Raw genomic sequence first — 20,739 nt, forward strand, 5'->3', positions numbered from 1 at the left:
ACGACAGGGACATCGTCTTCTATTCAAATCAAAGGGGTAGAGGTGGAAGATGAAGATCAAATTTTAGAGGAAGAGGGCCTTATTGAGGCCATATGTGTCAATGATACTGAAACTTCTAATCTACAAGCTATGACAAGAGGTCAAAAGATCAATGAGGGAGGGTGACAAAGGAATTATAATTCTTGTCAAGGGAACCCCTAAGCAAGATGCTAGGGAAAAGCGAGTCCTGAATCCTGATATGAAAGGTGGACCTTTAAGACCTGTTGGTAGTAAAGTTGATCCCGAGAAGGATAAAGGATTGCCAAGAAAGAAGGTAAAGGCTAAAAAAGAGGCACCAAAGCCGATTGAAAGACCAAAGGAGAGAATGGTTTGGTACGAGAAGAGAACTTTGGCTAACTACCACGACTTTGACCTAGCAAGTTCTCTTTGCGAAGTTAAACCGGATGTAAATCTCCTACAATTGATTAAAATTTCTCCAAGAGTATGCAAGGAATTCAAGAAAATCATGTGTATAGGGTATATTTTAGAACCTTTGGGCATAGCTAGAGTAGGAGAAGATTGGTTTGATCATGCTGAAAATCATTGCCCTAGGGTTCTAGCATATGTGGATGGAATATTAGTGGAGTACGCTATCGTGGACACTGGATCCTCCACCAATATCATGAGTTCAGATTTGATGGAGAGGTTAGGTCTAGAGATCCAAAAAGACGCTCCACACTTCTTAGGATGGCTAATGATAGTCTAAGACAACCAGAAGGTTGCATCACTAAAGTCCATGTTACAATTATGAGAGTGGAATGCTATCTGGACTTTAGGGTGATAAGGTTTGTAGGACGTCCTAGCTATCGAGTTTTGCTAGGCAGGCCATGGATTCTATGGACAGACTGTCAAGTCGATATACCCGCTGGTTGAGTGTTTCTAGGTTGAGGTGTCCATCGTATAATAGTGGATGCTTACCTTGAGTCTCCTTAGAGTGAGAGCTCCATTATCCTCCACTAAACTAGAAACAGTAGATGATCCATCTGCTAGTGAGATGTCATCGAGCGATGGATCTAAAGAAGGGTCCACTATAGAGAATATTTATCAGATAACCTTAAATGAACCGATAGAGCCTCAAGATCGAATAAGAGATGTGGACGTTATTGAGTTGGACCATGGCATGCCCAATGATTCACGGCCAATCAAATTAGGTTCCATGCTTAGTTTGAAAGAGAGAGAGGACTATGTGTCCCTGATTCAGGAGTTCTGCGACATCTTTGCTTGGAGCTATGATGAACTTAGGGGTATTCCTCCCAGTCTGGCTGTGCATACCATTCCTGTAAAGAAAGGTACCCACCCTGCACGTTAGAAAGTAAGGTGTATGCCTTTTGAACTAAGGCAAGAGATGTTTGAAGAGCTTCAGAAGTTGTGGAAGGCAAGTTTGATCTTCCTAGTTTAACATATTGAATGGTGTTCGCTAGTTGTGATTCAAAAGAAGAATAATAATCAAATCCGTCTTTTTGTAGAATTTAGAGAGCTAAATAAATAAACTGTTAAAGATTACTACCTGTTGTCATTTATTGACCAAATTTTGGATCAATTGGTGGGTAGGGAAATATATTCATTCATAGATTGCTTTGCAAGGTATAACCAAATGGCGATTGCTGAGCAAGACAAGCTAAAAATGACATTTATCACTATCTTTAGTACCTTTGCGTACCGTGTGATGGAATTTGGGTTATGTAATGCACCTGGTTTGTGGCAAAGAACAACCAACAAGACCTTTGGTGACATCTCCCTAGAGGAATTGAAAGTATTCATTGATGACTTGGGGGCAGCCACCTTAAGAGAAAGGCAGTTGATTATTTTGCGGAAGTGTTTCGAGCGTTGCAGACAATTTTGCATAGCTCTCAACCCGCGGAAGTGCATCTTTTGAGTGACTTATGGGCTATTGTTAGGCCATGTGGTCAGTTCCGTAGGGATTGTGACTGACCCTAAAAAGATCAAGGTCATAGTCGCCATGAGTCCGTTGCATACTCCAAAGTAAATGCATAGCTTTCTGTCATTCGTAGGGTATTATCAGAGGTTTATCAATGCCCTGGCAGAAAGAACGTTGCCATTGATGAACCTATTGTCCTTTAACTATCAGTTTGCATGGAATGATTCTTGCAAAGTATCTTTTGACGATGTGAAGCAGGAGCTTGCCAAAGCATCTATTTTAAAAGCACCTAAAAGGGGCAAAATGTTCTATATATTTTTAGTCGCAACCATGTATAGTATTAGCTGTTGTTTATCCCAAATTTGGGAGGAGAAGTGGTACCATCCGATAGCTTTTGCTAGTATATTAGAGATTAACTACACCTATATGGAGAAGTTGTGCCTTGTGATGGTATTTGAGACCAAAAATTTCAGGCACTACATTCTTTATGAGAAGGTGGTATTTTATACAAAGGCGGAAGGGCTTCGATTGTTGTTGAATAAGTTACAACCACCTGATCGTTTAGCAAAGTGGTTAATCACTTTGCAGGAATTTGGTTATGAGATTAAGAGCAAGCTGCCAAAGCTACAGGGCATTGTTGAGTGTCTTGTGGATTTCGGAGAGCCAAAAGAGGTCTCAGCTGAAGGAAGTGACATGGAAACTTTGTTCAAGATTGATATGGCATCTATTCCCTCTTGGTATGGTGCTATAGCGCACTATCTTTCTACGAGAGAGACTGGAGTTACTTTATCAAAATCGAAGAAGGTGAAAATTAAACAGCAGGCATTGAAATTTTCCTTGATCGCAAGAACACTATATCGGCAAGGTGTTGATGATATCTATCACTGATGTGTGATGCCTGACGAGGTTCCATTTATATTGAAAGAGTGCCATGACTCTACTTGTGGGGGGCACTTTGTTGGGTGGTTGATGACATAGAAGGCTTTAAGAGCTGGATATTGGTGGTCGTCCATCTTCTAGGATTTATTTGACTATGTCAAGAGATGTGATACATGTCAAAGACATGATAGTAGAGAGACTAGGAAGCCTCCAGTTATGCCGATTATGGCTACCCTTCCATTTGAGAAGTGAGGCATTGATTTTGTGGAACCTATTACTCCATCATCTACTACTCAGAAAAGATACATTATAGTAGCAACTGATTACTTTGCAAAATGGTCAGAAGCACGGGTGATGAGACAAGACAATGCAAAAGAGACTGCCAGTTTTCTACTTGAGTAGATCATCTCCTATTTTGGTCCACCAAAGGAAATCGTATCGGACCGTGAAACCCATTTTTTGAACAAGGTGATTAAAAACATGACTAAAGCATGGAAAATTAAGCATGGTAATATGAACCCCTATAATCCGCAAGCAAATGGACAAGTTGAAAGTACCAATAAGTAGCTTGTGGGTATCCTATCCAAAATAGTCTCTGAAAAGAAGCGGGACTAGGATACAAAATTATATGTCGCGGTTTGGGCATATAACACAATGTTCAAATGAGCCACTGGCCACACCCCATTCAAGTAGTCCTTGAGATCTATCGTGCGTAATGCAAATGTGCATACCAAGTATATGAGAGGCATGTCCCAAATCTTTCATCTCAAAGCCCTTCTTGAGCTGAGCCTTAAGAGCATCTAGCTCCTCATGAGTTGTCCCTGCTAAAAGCATGTCATCCACATAGAGTACCAAAATTAGTAAAGAACCATCACGGGCTTTCTTCATATACAAGCACGAATCCATAGCACTACGGCTATAGCCTTGTGACTGCATAAATGCATCAAACTTATGGTACCATTCCCTAGGTCCCTGCTTCAAGCCATATAGACTCTTCTTTAGTTTGCACACTAGGTGTTCCCTACTAGGGTCTGCAAAGCCCTTAGGTTGCTCCATGTAAATCTCATCATGCAAGTCCCCATATAGAAAAGCTGTCTTGACATCCATCTGGTACAAGTCCAGGTCAAGCTGTGCAACCAAGGCCAAGACTAAGCATAGGGTGGTCATCTTGACCACATGAGTTATTTAAATAAAAAATAAAAAAATGCATTAATCTATCAATGTTTTTTAAATAAAAAATAAAAAAATGCATTAATGGACATTGCAAAATACCAAGGGTTCTTAATATAGTGACACTCGATGGTCTTGGTTAGCCTGTTTTTTTTCTAACCCTTGGACCCTCTCTCCAAATTCCCCCATATACACTAAGGGTTCATCGATAATAGGACACATTTAGGGAGTTCTCACCCACTCACCTATGGTTGGGCATGTCTCCCTAAGTCACTTTCCCTTTGCTCCTCTTAATCACATCGCAGTAGCGATATATCCATTGAGTATCTCGTAAAGCATCAATGAGCATTAGGCATAAGCTTTTTATTTATAAGTGCTTGCTGCCCTATTATTATGGCACTAAAATAATAGTTAAATCTAAGCTATTTCAATCTCAAATCAGTCCCAAAAGCATAACCATACCATCTAGGCATCAAAATATCATCCCCGAAGCATCCAACATGCATTATGGAATTTACTATTTGTTGTCCAAACCAAAAAGGTTCTATTCATGTGTGAAATAGAGAATAGGAAATTACATATAATAGAATTTTTTAATTCCTAGATTTGTAGCTCTTGTTGTGCCCTTTTTTTCTAGCTATAGAATGCATAAATCCAACATCATACGCAAAAGTTATGGCAAAAATACAATAGTGCTGTCAATTTATCATAACTATCAAGGACTTCTACAACATGCTTTGTATCCATGGAAACTGGATAAAATGGCTACTCCTCAACTCAATAGGCACTCAATAAGGCTCAATTAACCCTTGGGAAGCTCCTCAATAAGTGTGGAGCAAGCTGGAACAAGTCGGAAGAGGGAAAGACTCAATGCATACCTCAAGAGGAAGAAGGTATTAAGAAGCAAGAGACCAATCATATCAATTGATACTTGTAGTTGAGCCACTAGAGACCATGCCCTTCCATGGCATACATGAATTGAGTCTTAGTTTATTCATACTACTTCTTATGTCTCGCCCTAATCTCCTTTATTTGTCCCTTTTCATCTATACCAAGAAATTTTTCCATGCTCAATCTTACGGAAGAGTTGTGGGCATTTTTTATGAAGAGGTAATGGTTGTTGGAAAGATGGCTCATGGATGAGGGTGCTAAGTTCGTGGGAAATTCAAAGCCATAGAAGAGGTGTTTAGAGCATTCACAAGGAGGAAGCAAAGAATACATGAACATGCCATGGTACTATAATAAAGAACATAAGCATAGACGTATTCTCTGCATAAGCTTCAACAACTATAACCGAAAGCTGTTTATGATTCCACAATACATAAATAGAGATTCAAATACTTAAAGAACATGACACAAACATTGAGAATAGCCTGAAATGACCATGAAGACCTAGCACTGACTCTCTTTGTATTCAAAAATCATGTGACTTTCTTCAAGAAAATACAACTACCTGCATATCAGAATCAGTGTGCCTGACATACAGGTATTCTGTCCCATGACATTTAAAGACACAATCACATAGGCTGATCTCAAACCATTATATCCATATATGAAAGTAAGAGACTAAGGTCATTAACGGAACTCAAGGCCTAGGAATTTACACCCCTAACACCTGGCACATCCCATTGGATGACTAGCTAACCGAAACCCACAAGCATAAAGTAAGAAACTGAATGACATAAAGAACATACTTATACCCCGCCGGAGGCCTTGCACCCCTAAATAGGCCACACTGAGCTATCATGAGTAGAGCTCCTCTGAGATACTCATAATCCTCTTGTGGAGTTGCATAAGCAGTTCTAGAGCCAATCAAAAAGATGAATGAATTACAAAATCCAAAAAGAAGTAACATCATGAAACTATGAGCAACTAGAAAGTAATAGGAACATAAACAATAATGTTCCTGCATGAGGACATTTGCACTCCAGAAGATGGACCATCATGTCCAATAGGTACAACACCTCTCATCTTCTGAAACTCCTCATGCACCTCATGCATAACCTCTTGCACCACATCACTGCTGCCATCGGCATGAAAATGCTTCTCTTGCAACAAAGTAGCAATATAATCCTCACTATGTCTTTTGGCTTTGAAAGCCTCTTGCAATCTACATTCCAAATCATGAATTTGTCTTCAAGCATAGACATCTTCTCATCCTGCATCATCATGAACATCAACCGATTGCGTTACCATAAATACATCCTTAAACATAGCATATGGTCAAGAAACTAATGCTTCCAAAGTTTGAGCAACCCTTTGCCATGACTGCTTTACTTCTAAAAGCAAAGCATCATGAAGTTCTTCATACTCTTATTTAAGCACTACTGCCCCATCTACATCCACATTCAAATCTTCAAGAATCTGCTACTCAACCATTTTCAAAGGAGCAAACCTATCTTTTAAAAGTTTATGATCAACTTGTAACTGTGTATACATATCCATGAAATTTTGCATACTGTCCGAACATTGAGATTTCAATTCTTCGATCCATCTTTCAAAGACATTGACTGACATTTTGGTTATGCTCTATCTGCTGTTGCAATGCTAACACCTGCTCATGATGTTTAGAAAATAGAGCATCATAATCTACTGCTTTCTACTTTAACTATTGATCCGAATCCTCAACCCTCATCCTCTCGGCATTCAACTGATGCTGGAAACTCAAAACCTACATTCATACTAGTGTAGAGGCAAGAGCTCAAGCTCTACTACCAAGACCCATGGACACTAATGGCTACCTCTAACATAGCCGATGCACTATCCCTCTCTACGAGTGTAGTGAGCTTACCTTGATGCCCGATTGAGTTGCTTCCTCTCTTAAGCACTCTGATAGCTCCACGATTCTTGATGCAAGCTCAAGCATCCTCAAGCCTCCACCTCCAAGATCCATCCTCCATAGTAGCACGTGAGACAAGAGAAGAGAAGGGAAGAGGAGAGAAGAAGAAGAGAGGAGATGGTCGAGAGCTTCACCTCCTTGATCCCCCACCCTCACACACACTCCCTCAGACTCTCACACTCCCTCCCTTAAGCACACACAAGTAAGAAAAGAGAAGAGAAGGAGAGAAGAAGAAGAGTCCACTTTGCCACACACCAAAGAATGAGCTTTCATTCATCTTTTGAAATTTATATACAAAGCGCTAAATCCCATTTGGGTGATCATCCCCTTTTTACATGGCTGGCCATAGCGTAGGCCCTTTTTTCCATTATTCTCCTATCTTCCTAGCTTCCTTCCTACCGCCCACCTATATTTACAATTTGCATAGGTCAGAGCCCGACGCTCTTAAAATAAATCACAGTGCACCTTGCGCTCTTTTACAAAAGTATTGACTTGTGCTTTTTCTTGAGCGCCTCTCCTTGATTTAGGACTTTTTCACACTTCTTGTGTTTCTCGATTTTTCTTGGCGTGCCTTCATTCTCCATTCCACTTTTGCCTTGGTTCTATCTTCTGCTTTAGATTTTTCCGATTTTCCACCTTATTTCTTTGAGGGTTAACATTACCCTCCTCCTAGTTGAGTGCCAGTCCCATGGCGCTTGTTGGGGCATGAGTCGGACTCTGTTGCTGGAGTAGCCAAGGAGCTCTTTGAGTTTGTGTACTACTCGAGTTGGAAGGTGTGTTGGAGGGATTTATGGAACTGTGAGGCCCTTGAGTTGGAGATGATCCCTTGTCATCTATTTGAGAAAATTAAAAGCCTTGTCTTGATCAAACCTCCACACAAAGTGCATACCCTTCCTGGTCATTGTAGTAAGAGGAAAACAAATATGAGACAAATATCTAAAATATCTACTATCCCATTTCACTTGGCCGACAAATCTCATAACTTCCTGCAATTTAGTTGGATCTTTTGCTTTCTGAATCACAACAATTTTCCTTGGATCTATGGCCATGCCTTCTTCAAAAAGAATGTGCCCTAGAAGTACTCCACACTTTGTAGCAAAAACAGATTTAAAAGGATTCAAAGACATACCAAATTTTCTACATCTTTCAAAACATTGTCAAAGATGCTTCAAATGATCACTTTTTAGGCCAAACACATAGAAATCATCAATAAAGACCCTCATAAAAGTTGTCAAATAGGGCTCAAAATTTTAATGAGTAGCTCCTTGAAATTTGGGAGGACCATTCTTCAAGCCAAAATTCATCATTGTCCTGACATAAGCTCCCCATTCAATGATAAAAGCAATTTTGTCCATATCATTAGGATGCATTCTTATCTAATTATAACCTGAAAATCCATCCAAAGAATTATACATTTCATGTCATGCTACATCTTCAAGCAAGGAATCAGTAAAAGGTAGTGGGAAGGGATCAGTAATAATAGCTGCATTCAACTTCCTATAATCCACACAAACTCTAGTCTTTTCATTCTTCTTAGGTACAACAACAATGGGGGACAATCAAGTCACCTCATTGATTGGTTTAATGAATCCAACTCTCAACAACTTATCAATTCTCTACTTAACCTACTTAGCATAGTTAGGATTCATTTGATACCGCTTTTGAATAATAGATTTAGCATCGTTTTTCAAGTTGATTTTATGTTGACACACTACTGGGTCAAACCCTTTCATGCCTGTATAATCCTAAGCAAAAATATCCTGAAAATTTTTAATATAATTTGATAAACTCCAATTCAAATACCTCATCTACATAAATGCTCATTTTGATAGGTTTTCCTTGCCCTTGTTCATTCAAATTAACTTCTTGAACCTCATCTTCAACTACCCTTGCAGATCTCCTCATAGTATGCTCGTACCTCTATTCAGTTTGAAGAATAGCTTTATGTCCTTCCTCTTTCTATATATCAGGATCATCCTTTTGCTTATCCTTTGTCAATTGCTGATTTTCAGGTCAAATGTTGCATTTGTTTTCAGGAGAACTACTTCCTAGGTCATCCTAAATCACTTTTCCCTAACCAGTTCCTAGCCTCTCCTGAACATTAGGTTGATTCTGCTCTTTATCAGGAACAATAACAGATTGCTGTCTAGAAAAATTTAAGACTACAGACTAAACAGTTTATTGCTCCAAACCGGAATTCCCCTCCACTAGAGGAAATGATATCCTTGAATAATACCAACAACATCAATCTCAAAAACTAGGACTACATAAGGATTTTCTTGCAAAAATAATTTCTCCTCATCTTCCACTTAATCCACCAAATTAATGGTCTGAGCCACGATGGGTTTGTTGGCTGAACTTTTCAACATAACTTTATTCATTGTAGACAATCTAACCTCCTTAATACCCCTAAGAATACAAACATAATCATTTCCCCAATCCTGTTTCAACTTAGCCAACTTAAACCAAGGTCTACCCAAAAGCATCTTGTAAGAATCTCCTATTTTTGACATTCTTAGAACCACAAAGCTTACTTTGAACTTCAAGCCTGCCACTTTGATCAATTGATTCTGTAGAATACACAAATGTTGTAATCTTCTCTGATCTGCCATCCTAACCTGAAATGGAGCTGGTAGCAATTGCTCCTTCTTTGTTGCCAAATATGTATGCTCACGTAGTATATTCACTCCCGAACCACCATCCAACAATACATCTTCAAGATTCCTTCCAAAATATTCCACTTGAATTATAGGAACTTGATAGTCCACCTCATGCTAAGTCAAAGAAACTACTTGACAGTCAGGAAATTCCTAATCTTGCACTCTTGTACTATCAAACACCTCCTTGTGCTTCTGTTTAAGCTTCAACAATAACTTTTCCTTAAAACTAGGAATTAAATCCAAGATTTTTTCTAGGGTTAAGTCCAAAGAACACTTTGCTAAAGCATAAATAACTCCTTATGGTAGCCACCTTGTTGTGACTTTTCAGAAACTAAGCCTTTAGAAAACTATTCCTGATGTTCAGGGCACTGCTCCTGCAGTTTAGGGCACTATTCCTACAGTTCAAGGAACTGCTCCTACAGTTCAAGGAACTACTCCTGCAGTTCAGGGGATTGCTTCTACAATTCAGGGAATTGCTTTTGTAGTTCAGGAGACTGCTCCTACAGTGCAGGGAACTACATTCCAAAACCTCTATTATCATCCAATAGCTCAAATTGAGACTTTTCAACAAGATTTTGAAACTTTTTAACTTGCCTTATGGATATTCTCCTTGTATTATCTTGTTCCTGCTATCATCCAATTGCTCAAATTGAGACTTTTCAGCAAGTTTCTAAAACTCTTTGACTTTCCTTATGGCTTTTTTCCTTGTCTTCTCTTGTTCTTGCCAATCAAGATTTGGGCTTGTTTGACTCCTAGTGATTGCTAGTACCAATGCTTCATCAAGAAATTATTCCACTTGAATGCGATTAGAATAATCACATTCAACATGCAAACTTACAACATTTGATATTCTTGACACATTTTTTGACCCTTTGGGAATTTGTTTTAGGATACCTCTCCTCATAACCAACAATATTTGAATCTTCCAAAGGCTGCATTTCCTCTTGTTGGTCAAGAAGCTCTATGAGAATGTTGCGACCACGGTAGGTGGTTGATGTGGATGAGATGCTTTTCAAGTCTTCCGTCAATGCATGACCTTGCTACTAGCATTCCTCTCTCAGTCCTATGCCTTGCCCAAAGTTCGCAGTTAAGTCCAACAAAATGCCCTTGACCACCATAATAATGGCATGCTCCCATTTGTGTAGGTTGTTGCTATGCCTGAAAATTTCCCCAAGGCTATCTTGCTTGCATTCTTCTAGGTCCCCTAAAAGGCCTCTGAGGCACTATGTCAAACTTCTATTTAATCTTCTTCTCTAGTTTACTTTCCACAACTTTTGCTTTAATTTTATCTTTTGTTTTCTTACCTTTTCTTTTGACTAAAAGATATTTCTATTTCTTCTTTTTTCTTATGCTTCTTTTTCTTCTTTGAATTATCCTCATCCTCTGAATCACTAAAATCATCTTGTGAATCCAGGCTAAAATTGCTTTCCTCTTCTCCCATATCACTCCCTGTTCCCGAATCCGAATCTGAATCTAAATCTAAATCTGAATCTGTATCTGAAGAATCATCATCTTTTTAGGACTTTGACTTAGAAGTGCCAACCTCTTTTCCACTCTCATAGCAGCTCTAATCATAGTATCCAAAGTATTATTCCGACCAAGTTCCAAATTTACTATAGGTTTCCTCACCTGACTTAGAAGGCCCTTGATAAAATAAGTAATATGCATTTCTATGGATGGTGCATCAGTAACATCCATAGAAATCTTCAACCAGCATACTCTTTTTATTAATCTTCTTGATCTTCCTCAAAATATCTCTAGGAATTTTATCCTTCCTAAACTTGCTTAAAAATGCAGTTTTCAATGCACCATATGTATTAAATGCTCCCATTCCATAACTAGTGAACTAGTCAATAGCTTTTCCTTGAAATGTGGCTGCAAACTATTGCTTCTTAGGTTGATCACCATACATTTGGTTAAACCCACTTGCTGTCCACATTGGGCTACATGACAATTAGGGCCTTCTTTTTTCTTGATTGAAAACTTAGAAGCTCTAACCTTTGGGTTGACAAGCTGATTGGGATTCATTATGTTTGGCTTATGAGGCCTCCGCCAACAGTGGTAATGGATTAAATTTTAAAGACTTCTTAACTTGAAATGTTGTATTTCTCAGTAAAACTGATCTCCCAAGCACTATATGCTGCAACCTCTCTCTAGTGCCTACTTAGGAGGAGTTTCCTTATCTTCAGGTGGCAGTAATGGTTCCTCATTTTCTGAAACATTAAGTGAAATTGAAGGAGTTGGAAAATACTCTTAAGAACTAGTAGGAGAATTATAAATATTTGTTGTACCCCTAGAGGGACCCACATCCTGATCTCCCTGACTATCAAGTACAGCATGCCCTAGCTTGCCTAATGTTGCAATTACCTCTGCATCATTGAGAAAACCTTCCTATTGTTGTTATCATGCCAATGAATCCCTTAATTCTCGTGATCCTAGCAAGAATGGGATTGAATAAATAAAAATAATTTTTTGACATAAATGCTGCCCATAGAAGGCACCTGATACATCACCAATGCCATCAACATTCTTGCAACTTGATCTTGCAACCAAATTTCCCAGAGATTGATTCCAGATCTGTGCCTAAATCAAGATATTATTTCCTTGAAATTGGCATGGATTGCCAAAGTGTTTAGGGCATTCACAATGAGGAAGAAAAGAATACATGAACACGCCATGGTACTAGAATAAAGAACATAAGCATAGATGTATTCTCTACATAAGCTTCAGTAACCATAATTGAAAACGGTTTATGATTCCACAATACATAAATAGAGATTCAAATACTTAAAGAACATGACACAAACATTGAGAATAGCATGCAATGACCATGAAGACCTAGCTCTGGCTCTCTTTGTATTCAAACATCATGTGACTCTCTTCAAGAAAATACAACTACTTGCATGTCACGATTGTGGGAGAGAAGGAAGGAGTCTCGCTTGAAGCTTTCTTGCTTGCACAATGGGGGAAGACACACAAGGGTGGAGGCTGAAAACAGTTTTCTTCTACTTAGTTGTGTAAGCCAAAAGAACTCTAGTACAAAGAAATAGAAGAACCCTATGTATGGGTCTCAAACCAAACTCAACTAACTAAGGTGGCATACTAACTGAGCCACGAACTAGAGTAGATAAGGATAGCTATCATGTAGCTATTATTCATCGGCGGTGTACCAACCGCGTCTGCAACTGACAAGTCGGTGACATAAGTACTCAACGGTCACCCTGGCGTATCACGAGTGGAGCTCGATATCTCAACACTCCCCCTCGAGCTCAATCCCAATTCCTGCACACCAAGCAGGTCTCTGAACTTGCGCAGCTTCTCTGTGCCCAATGCCTTCGTGAATATGTCAGCTACCTGATCCTCTGTGCTGACATAAACTAGATCAATAAGACCTAGTAAAAACCCTCTCTCGCACATAGTGATAATGCACCTCAATGTGCTTTGTTCTAGCATGATAGACTGGGTTATTTGCCAAGTGTATACTACTCATGTTGTCACAATAAATGACAACTGGCCCATCTATAGACTGATGCATATCATAAAGTAGCTTATGCAACCAAGCTACCTCACATGCAGCCATTGCTGCACCCCTGTACTCGGCCTCTGTGCTCGACAAGGCAACTGTAGGCTGTTTCTTGCTGCTCCAAGTGACTGCAGCACTCCCGAAAGAGAACACATATCCACTGGTAGATCGTCTATTAGAAATGCTACCAGCCACTACTAGAGGACGCTCCAGGTCCACTAATATTTTGTGACTGCTGCTGTGAATTTTGTGCAGCATTACCATTTTGTGCATCTACATCATCAATCACATTTACTGGTTTATACCAGCTACTCATCTCATCAAAAACAACATCTCTGCTCACTGTAAACTTACGAGTAGAAGGGTTATAGCATCTATACCCTTTTTGCTGCAGAGAGTAACCAATAAAGATGCACTTCTCAGCTTTTGGATCCAACTTGGATCTCAACTCATCTGGCACATGTACATAGGCAATGCAACCAAAAATTTTCAAATGAGAAATATCTGGTTTCCTACCAGTATACCTCTCCTCTGGAGTCATTCCATGTATTGCTGCAGTGGGAGTCCTGTTCATTATGTAGACTGCTGTAGCAACTGCTTCAGCCCAATAAAAATCTGGCAAGTCTTTTTCATTGAGCATGGCACGAGATACCTCTCCAATATGCCTGTTTTTCCTTTCTACAATTCCATTTTGTTGTGGGGTATAACTGCATGAATATTGCTGCTTTATGCCATGCTCCTGCAAGAACTTTGCAAACTCATTTGAGAGGTACTCTCCCCCTCCATCTGACCTTAGGCATTTTATTTGCAGACCTGTTTCTTTTTCAGCCATAGCTTTAAGGGTTTTGAAATGCCCAAAAACTTCACTTTTCTTTTTCATAAAATACACCCAAACTTTTCTGCTATAGTCATCAATAAAAGTGACAAAATAATGACAGCCTCCAAGAGATGCAGCTTTAGTAGTCCACACATCAGAGTGGATTAATTCCAATGGCTTCTCACTCTCTTGAACATGTCTAGGAAATGGTTTCCTTGCCTGTTTTCCAAACTGACAGGCTTCACATACCTTATGCATTTTTGCAACCTTGAATTTTGGCAATCCTGCAACAATATTTTGGGCCTGCATTGATTTAAGTCGCTGTACATTAACATGACCAATGCGTTTATGCCAGATATCAATATCTGCAACTACACCGGTCCCATGTGCAAACATTGCTGCACTCAATTCAGACATGTCTGCATCCAATGTAAACATTCTGCCATTCTTCTTTCCTTTTGCTATCAAGCGACCTTTATTTTTCATATCCTCAACAAAGCATCCATGAGGATTAAATCTGACCTGCAAGCCCTGTTCAACCATTTGACCAACTGAAACCAGATTCTTGGTGATATTCGGGACATGAAATACATCGGACAAGTATTTCTTTTTCCCATCCTGCATAGACAAGGGAATTTTTCCAATCTGCACAATAGGATGTGCAGTATCATCACCAGTCTCCACAAATCCTGGTTTTTCCATTTTCCTTGCATCCTCCATCCATTCTGCATGACCTGTCATGTGGTTTGATGCACCTGAGTCAACATACCATACATCGTTGCTTTCTTCTGCACTTGTCACAGAATTGTTCATGTGCTGCACCATAAACAGATGCTCATTTCTGTCATCACCCTGTCTACTAGAGGATGCATAATTTCCTTGTTGCAGTTTTCCATTCATGATGTCATTCTGCTTTTTATAGCAGTCTTTAGCCATATGACCCATTTTACCACAATAGTAGCATTCAACATTACTGTTTGCATTTTGGCCTCTTTGCCATCCACCACGACCTCTTTGGCTCCCCCTGCCTCTAGAGTTACCACGTCCTCCTCCATAGGACTGATTTTCTTGAGTTTGCTGCATATTCTGATTTCTACCACGGCCTCCAAATCGGCCTCCTCTACCTCTGCCTCTACCTCTTCCAGCATTTGAGTAGAAGACAGCTTCTTTTGAAGTTCCTCCTGAAGAAGATGCACCACCATTTCTCTGCTCCTCAGAAATTAGAAGAGCAATCAACTCCTCAAAGTCAGGAAATCTTTCACGAACGGAAATGGATGTTCGAAACTGTGCATAATCCTTTCCTAGACCATTCAAGGTCACGGAAACTAAATCATCATCTTCCACTGGCGACCCAATGGAAGCAAGTGCATCTGCAATCTTCTTCACCTTCATGTGGTAGTCATTGATGCTCATATTTTCTCTTTGCACATTATGCAACTCTTGCTTGAGCTGCATTTTCCTGGCTTGTGTATTTGTGCTATACATTTTTGACAGAGTATCCCATGCCTCCTTTGGCGTACTTGCATCCTGAATATGCACAATCATAGAGTCTGAAATGCTGATAGACAGCCAGTACATAACTTTCCTGGATCTCTCATGCCATGCTTTGAATGCCTGCATTTGCTGTTGATTGGGAACATCAGGAAGAACTGGTTCTTCTTCATTTCCTGCAACAAATTCCCAATATCCTTTTCCCATAAGGAAATTCGTCATTCTAAACTTCCATGCCTGGAAGTTGTTCTTGTCAAGCTTTTCAGTGACAATCTGTGAAAGAGAATCAGACGCCATTACAGAATACTGCAAGAAATTCTGTCACTGCAAAAAAACACAGCTTCACCCTCACAAGGGAAAATCTACAAAACTGGCGAAAGTGGTATTTGACCACACAGTCACTTCCTAGTGACGATTTTGCATCAACAGGCAACACGGATGATTCTGTAACTCCCAATGTCTCTGCGCACAAGCATACGATGCAATTTTTACAGTAACTATTCACCGACCTGTAGAACAGTGGCTGCACAGCATAAAACTAGGCCTTTTCCTGAGTGCGTGCAGAAAACTTCCGCCTCCAAAACATGCCCCGAAATGGCCTCAAATAAAAAAAAACAAGGTCGCCAAGGGCTAAAGCCCTTCCCCGCAGCATATACTGCCCTCTTGCTTCACCGCGAAGGGCGTCTCAACCTGAGACAATGCACTCCTGCACTTTCCGGCTGTGCTACTTGCAGAGATCTGCTCCCAAAACAGAAAATGAAAGCAACACTGCTCCTCTTACCAGAACACCGCAAGCTTGGCTTGCTTTCTTGAGCTCCTTACCACGAACAAGGCTCTGATACCATGTCACGATTGTGGGAGAGAAGGAAGGAGTCTCGCTTGAAGCTTTCTTGCTTGCACAATGGGGGAAGACACACAAGGGTGGAGGCTGAAAACAGTTTTCCTCTACTTAGTTGTGTAAGCCAAAAGAACTCTAGTACAAAGAAATAGAAGAACCCTATGTATGGGTCTCAAACCAAACTCAACTAACTAAGGTGGCATACTAATTGAGCCACGAACTAGAGTAGATAAGGATAGCTATCATGTAGCTATTATTCATCGGCGGTGTACCAACTGTGTCTGCAACTGACAGGTCGGTGACATAAGTACTCAACGGTCACCCTGGCGTATCACGAGTGGAGCTCGATATCTCAACATTGCACATCAGAATCAGCACCTGACATATAGGTATTCTGTCCCATGACATTTAAAGACAATCACATAGACTGATCTCAAACCATTATATCCATATATGAAAGTAAGAGACTAAGGTCATTAATGGAATTCAAGGCCTAGGGATTTATGCCCCTAACAAAAGGTAAGGAATGGAGGACAAGGAGCCACCCATATAACTAGGTTTCCTTTGTGATCTTCAATATCCCTATAGTCAATATAAGCTCCCAAGGGATGTGGCTACCTTATCATGCAATGAATTGCACATACAAGTTCAAATAAGATATCAATTTAATTCCAAGAAATACTAGAGCTTGAGGCTAACTTGGTGTGACTTTTTATTGTGCGGTATAGCTCTAAGGGTGACAAGTCATCAAAGCAAGCTTCAAATGTCCCACCTATGCTATGAGACTACATGGTAAACATGTGGTTGCACCTATCTATGGTGGAGCTTCTAGTCTCTTTTATACTTCTCTTTTTTTCTTTTTTTTCTTTTCCTTTTGCTTTCTTCTTCTTTTCTTTTTCTTTTTCCTTATTTATTTTTTATTTTCCTTGTTGCTTTCTTATTCTTTTCTTCCTATCTTTTTTCCTTTTTTTGTTTTTAAATAGTGAATAAATACATATTTATTCTTTATGAAGGAGATGTGGAGTGCGTATTAGTATCCTTTATTGATCAAATAGTCATTTACACTAACTCCTGCAACTAGATGGATAACTCAAGGTAGAAGGGGTATGTGTAGTGGTCAAAGGGGATATCCACCATGTCTTCTAGTAGAGCTATATAACATAATGGGAAGAGTGTGACATGCAAGTGTACTTGTATCATGCTAACTTTATCAATTCCAATATTGATATCAAAGAGTAAGGGTGGAAAACCATCCTTGTGATGAAGCCATGAAAGAAACATGGAGTTGATTTTGGCTCAAAATATTGAAAGAATCAACTAGAAATTCAATTATTTTCTACTATTTACCTTGTATGATAGTCTGTATTGTGTGTGCTCATTACTGCCCCCTACACAAAGAATGTCGTAATGCCTCCAAGCATTGCAAGGGTGAGACTCTTGTGGTGTATATTTATTTTTTAGCCATTAAAAATATGTATACACAATTACAAGTGGTTAGTTATTTATGTGTATGTGATTTGGACTATGATACATTGTCACTCAATTCTGAAATAAGCCATTTGCATAATTTGGATTGTATTGGAATGTAGCATAGGCATCAAGAAATTTTGGGATCATAGCTAGGAATGATACATATAAAATTACATCTAATATCAATCCTTCTTTTTTGCTATATGCGATTCCTCTTCTTTGAGGAGCCTGTAGAGTAGAGGGTGCTACAAGAGTTGTTTAGGTAAAAAGTCAAATTCCATATACCTTATTTTTACTCAACAATCATCATTAGTCAACTTACCATCTTGGTGAATTAAGCAAGAATAGGACACCATTTCTACTTGAATACACTATGTTATTTTTCTTTCCTTTATAGTTCTTGTATCCCCTCCATGATCTTTCGACAACACTTAATATTAAACAAGGAAATGGATTTGACAATGCTTTTAGTCTTAGATGCGGATTTGACAAGGCTCTCAAATGGTGATTGTTGGCCCTTTGGTTTTTTCTTTTCTTTTCTTTCAAATTCTATTTTGTTAGCTTGGGCAATGGCATGGGACTATTGCTCTTGTGTTTTTGGTTTGTGTTTTGGTGAGAAGGGTTAGCTTGGGAAATGGCATGGGGTTTTTGCTCTTGTGTTTTTTGTTTGTGTTTTGGTCATAAGGGTTTCATGGATTTAGGAAACTTTAGATGTTGCAATAGACTAGCAACTACATTGGGTTGTTTCTTACTATATTAGATGGTTCTACCATTTTCCCTTTCACATTTTCATCTTTGTATTGGTCAATATCATGGGGTGTTATTGTTTTGTTTCTTCCTTTTGGGTTGATGAGACACTTTTGGTTTCTCTTGTGGATTGATAACTACTTTATACCATTGTATTTTGATCATTTTAGGTTCAGGTGTCTTCTTTTGATAAACCAATCAACTATTTGCTTACCTGATTTTGACACTTCATTTGACTTAACTTGTAGCAATTATTTGAGTTTTGTTCTAGCTCTCTTATTTTTCCTAGTTGATGGAGCTCTGGTCATGGTTAATGGAGGTATTTGTGTTGATAGTTTAGGTAACCAACATTATCAATTGCTTCTATGGTAGCCCTAGGCATGCAATAGGGCATGGCCTTGGTTATTTTGGGAACCCAATTACTTCTATTGTAGCCTTGGGTATGCAATAGGGATTTGGGAACCCAATGTAGCTTTGGCCTTAGTTTTTATTGATCCCTATAGTGATAAACTCTCGATCTTTTGAAATTCCTTACTAGATCCCTTTAATATTCTATTTTGGCACCCTTTGTAGCTATAGTGGTACTCTTAGCAAGCTTAGTTTTCTCTTTGTCTATTCCAACAAGAATGGTACTATAAGTGGATCTTGTTTCTTATCTTAAGCCTTATCCAATTCTATAAGCACTTTCTTGCCACCTTCACTAGGATTTGTGGCTAATCTTACAATTGGTTTCTTGCCCTTTTTCTTGAGAATAGGCAAGATTACCTGTATTGAAGCATGTGATTATCTTGATGCTTGGTCTAATCAAGTGTATGGATCATGATTTGTAATCAACATCACATTTAGTTTTGCATGCTGGAAATTTCTTCCAAGCAAGAGTTTCTTCCCCACATATTCACAATTTGGATGTACATTAAACATTTTTCATAAGGTCTTAGTCTCTATAGTTATGAGAATTTTGCATTTCTCGAGTAGAGAGTATAAGGGTCATATACAAGGATTGATAGTACAAGTTTGGATTATATAAATCTCTATTCATGCATCATAAGTTAGGATATTAAAGTCTACACCTTCATTAATGAGAGCATCAATTTTACATGCTCTCTCTATGGTATCCATTTGACCCTAAGAAATGCTATTGGTATTAATATTTTGTCATTGGGATCAATGTTTGTGGCCTTGACCTTTAAATTGAAATGTTAGGCCCTATAGACCCAAACAGAGTGCTCCTAGATGCTTGTATTTAGAGCATTGGGCCGGGGAGATAGTTCACCTATGGGTGGACATTGAGGGGGGGTGTTAGATATGCTCAATGCCCCACTCTCATAAGGTGCCACCAATGATCCATGGTGCTCAAAGTTGTAAGGCCCCCATTATGAGGAGAAGCCAAATGTGAGCCCGGACATTGGCTGAGTCTTGACTTGTATATCACATGAGGTCTATGTGACTGGATGGCAAAAAGGTGACCATTGTGGGTCTAATCTTTGGGTTGGAATGAGTAGTTAAGCTGGTAGCAACTCGAGGCACATTGAATCAAGTTGTGAGGTAAGGGAGTTAAAAGGGGCCTCTATTTTGGGGTCTGGGGGATTGAGGAAGCGGCCCGACGATAAAGGGAATATTCCTTGGCCAACTAGTGGAGGCCCATATGGTAGGTCGGTCATGCCAACCTAATCGCCTTCACGGGCCATAAAAGCTAAACCCCTTCACAGCCATCTATCATCTATCTTTCACCTAGTCAGAGTTGTTCCAACTAGCCTTAAGCTCTTCACCTATCTTCTATATAGATTGCCATCTAAGCTTCACTGTGGAAGCGCACCGGCGGATAGAGCCATCTCTGTATAAGTTGTTTGGAGCTTAAAAAATTTTCTAATTCTCCTCTTATCTGTTGTGTACTCTCTATCTCTATCTCTTTCTCAGATTTTGTTCACTGTGCCGTGTAATTTTTACAAGGCCTGCAAATCTGCATTTACAGGTTGCTGTCCTAAAATAGGACCTATAATTTTGCATGTATAGTTGCCATCTTGAAATTCCAGCATGCTGTCTTGACAGTTGAGGCTGTCCTAATTGCATGTTTTTAGGCTGAAATTGTGGTGTAACATGGGCAAAACCTTGCTGGTCATTTCTAGCACCATTTCCAACATTTTTAGGAGTAGTTACAGCAGGTATATGCTATTGTCCACTGAGCACACATGACTGTCTAAAAGGTACATTCTCCTTGAAAATAGCCCTTCTAACTTCCTCAATTTTCTTGGGATTCTTATGCATGCGATCTTGATGGAAGATGATGTCATTGCTGTGTAATATCTTTCTTTTCTCTGGATCCCAAAGTCTATACCTCATCTCACCCTCATCATTGTATCCTAAGAATATGCATTTATAGGACTTTG

This window comes from Lygodium microphyllum, chromosome 21, assembly GCF_053477565.2.
Source record: "Lygodium microphyllum isolate KBCC chromosome 21, Lygodium_microphyllum_v1.1.10, whole genome shotgun sequence".
Taxonomy (NCBI): Eukaryota; Viridiplantae; Streptophyta; class Polypodiopsida; order Schizaeales; family Lygodiaceae; genus Lygodium; species Lygodium microphyllum.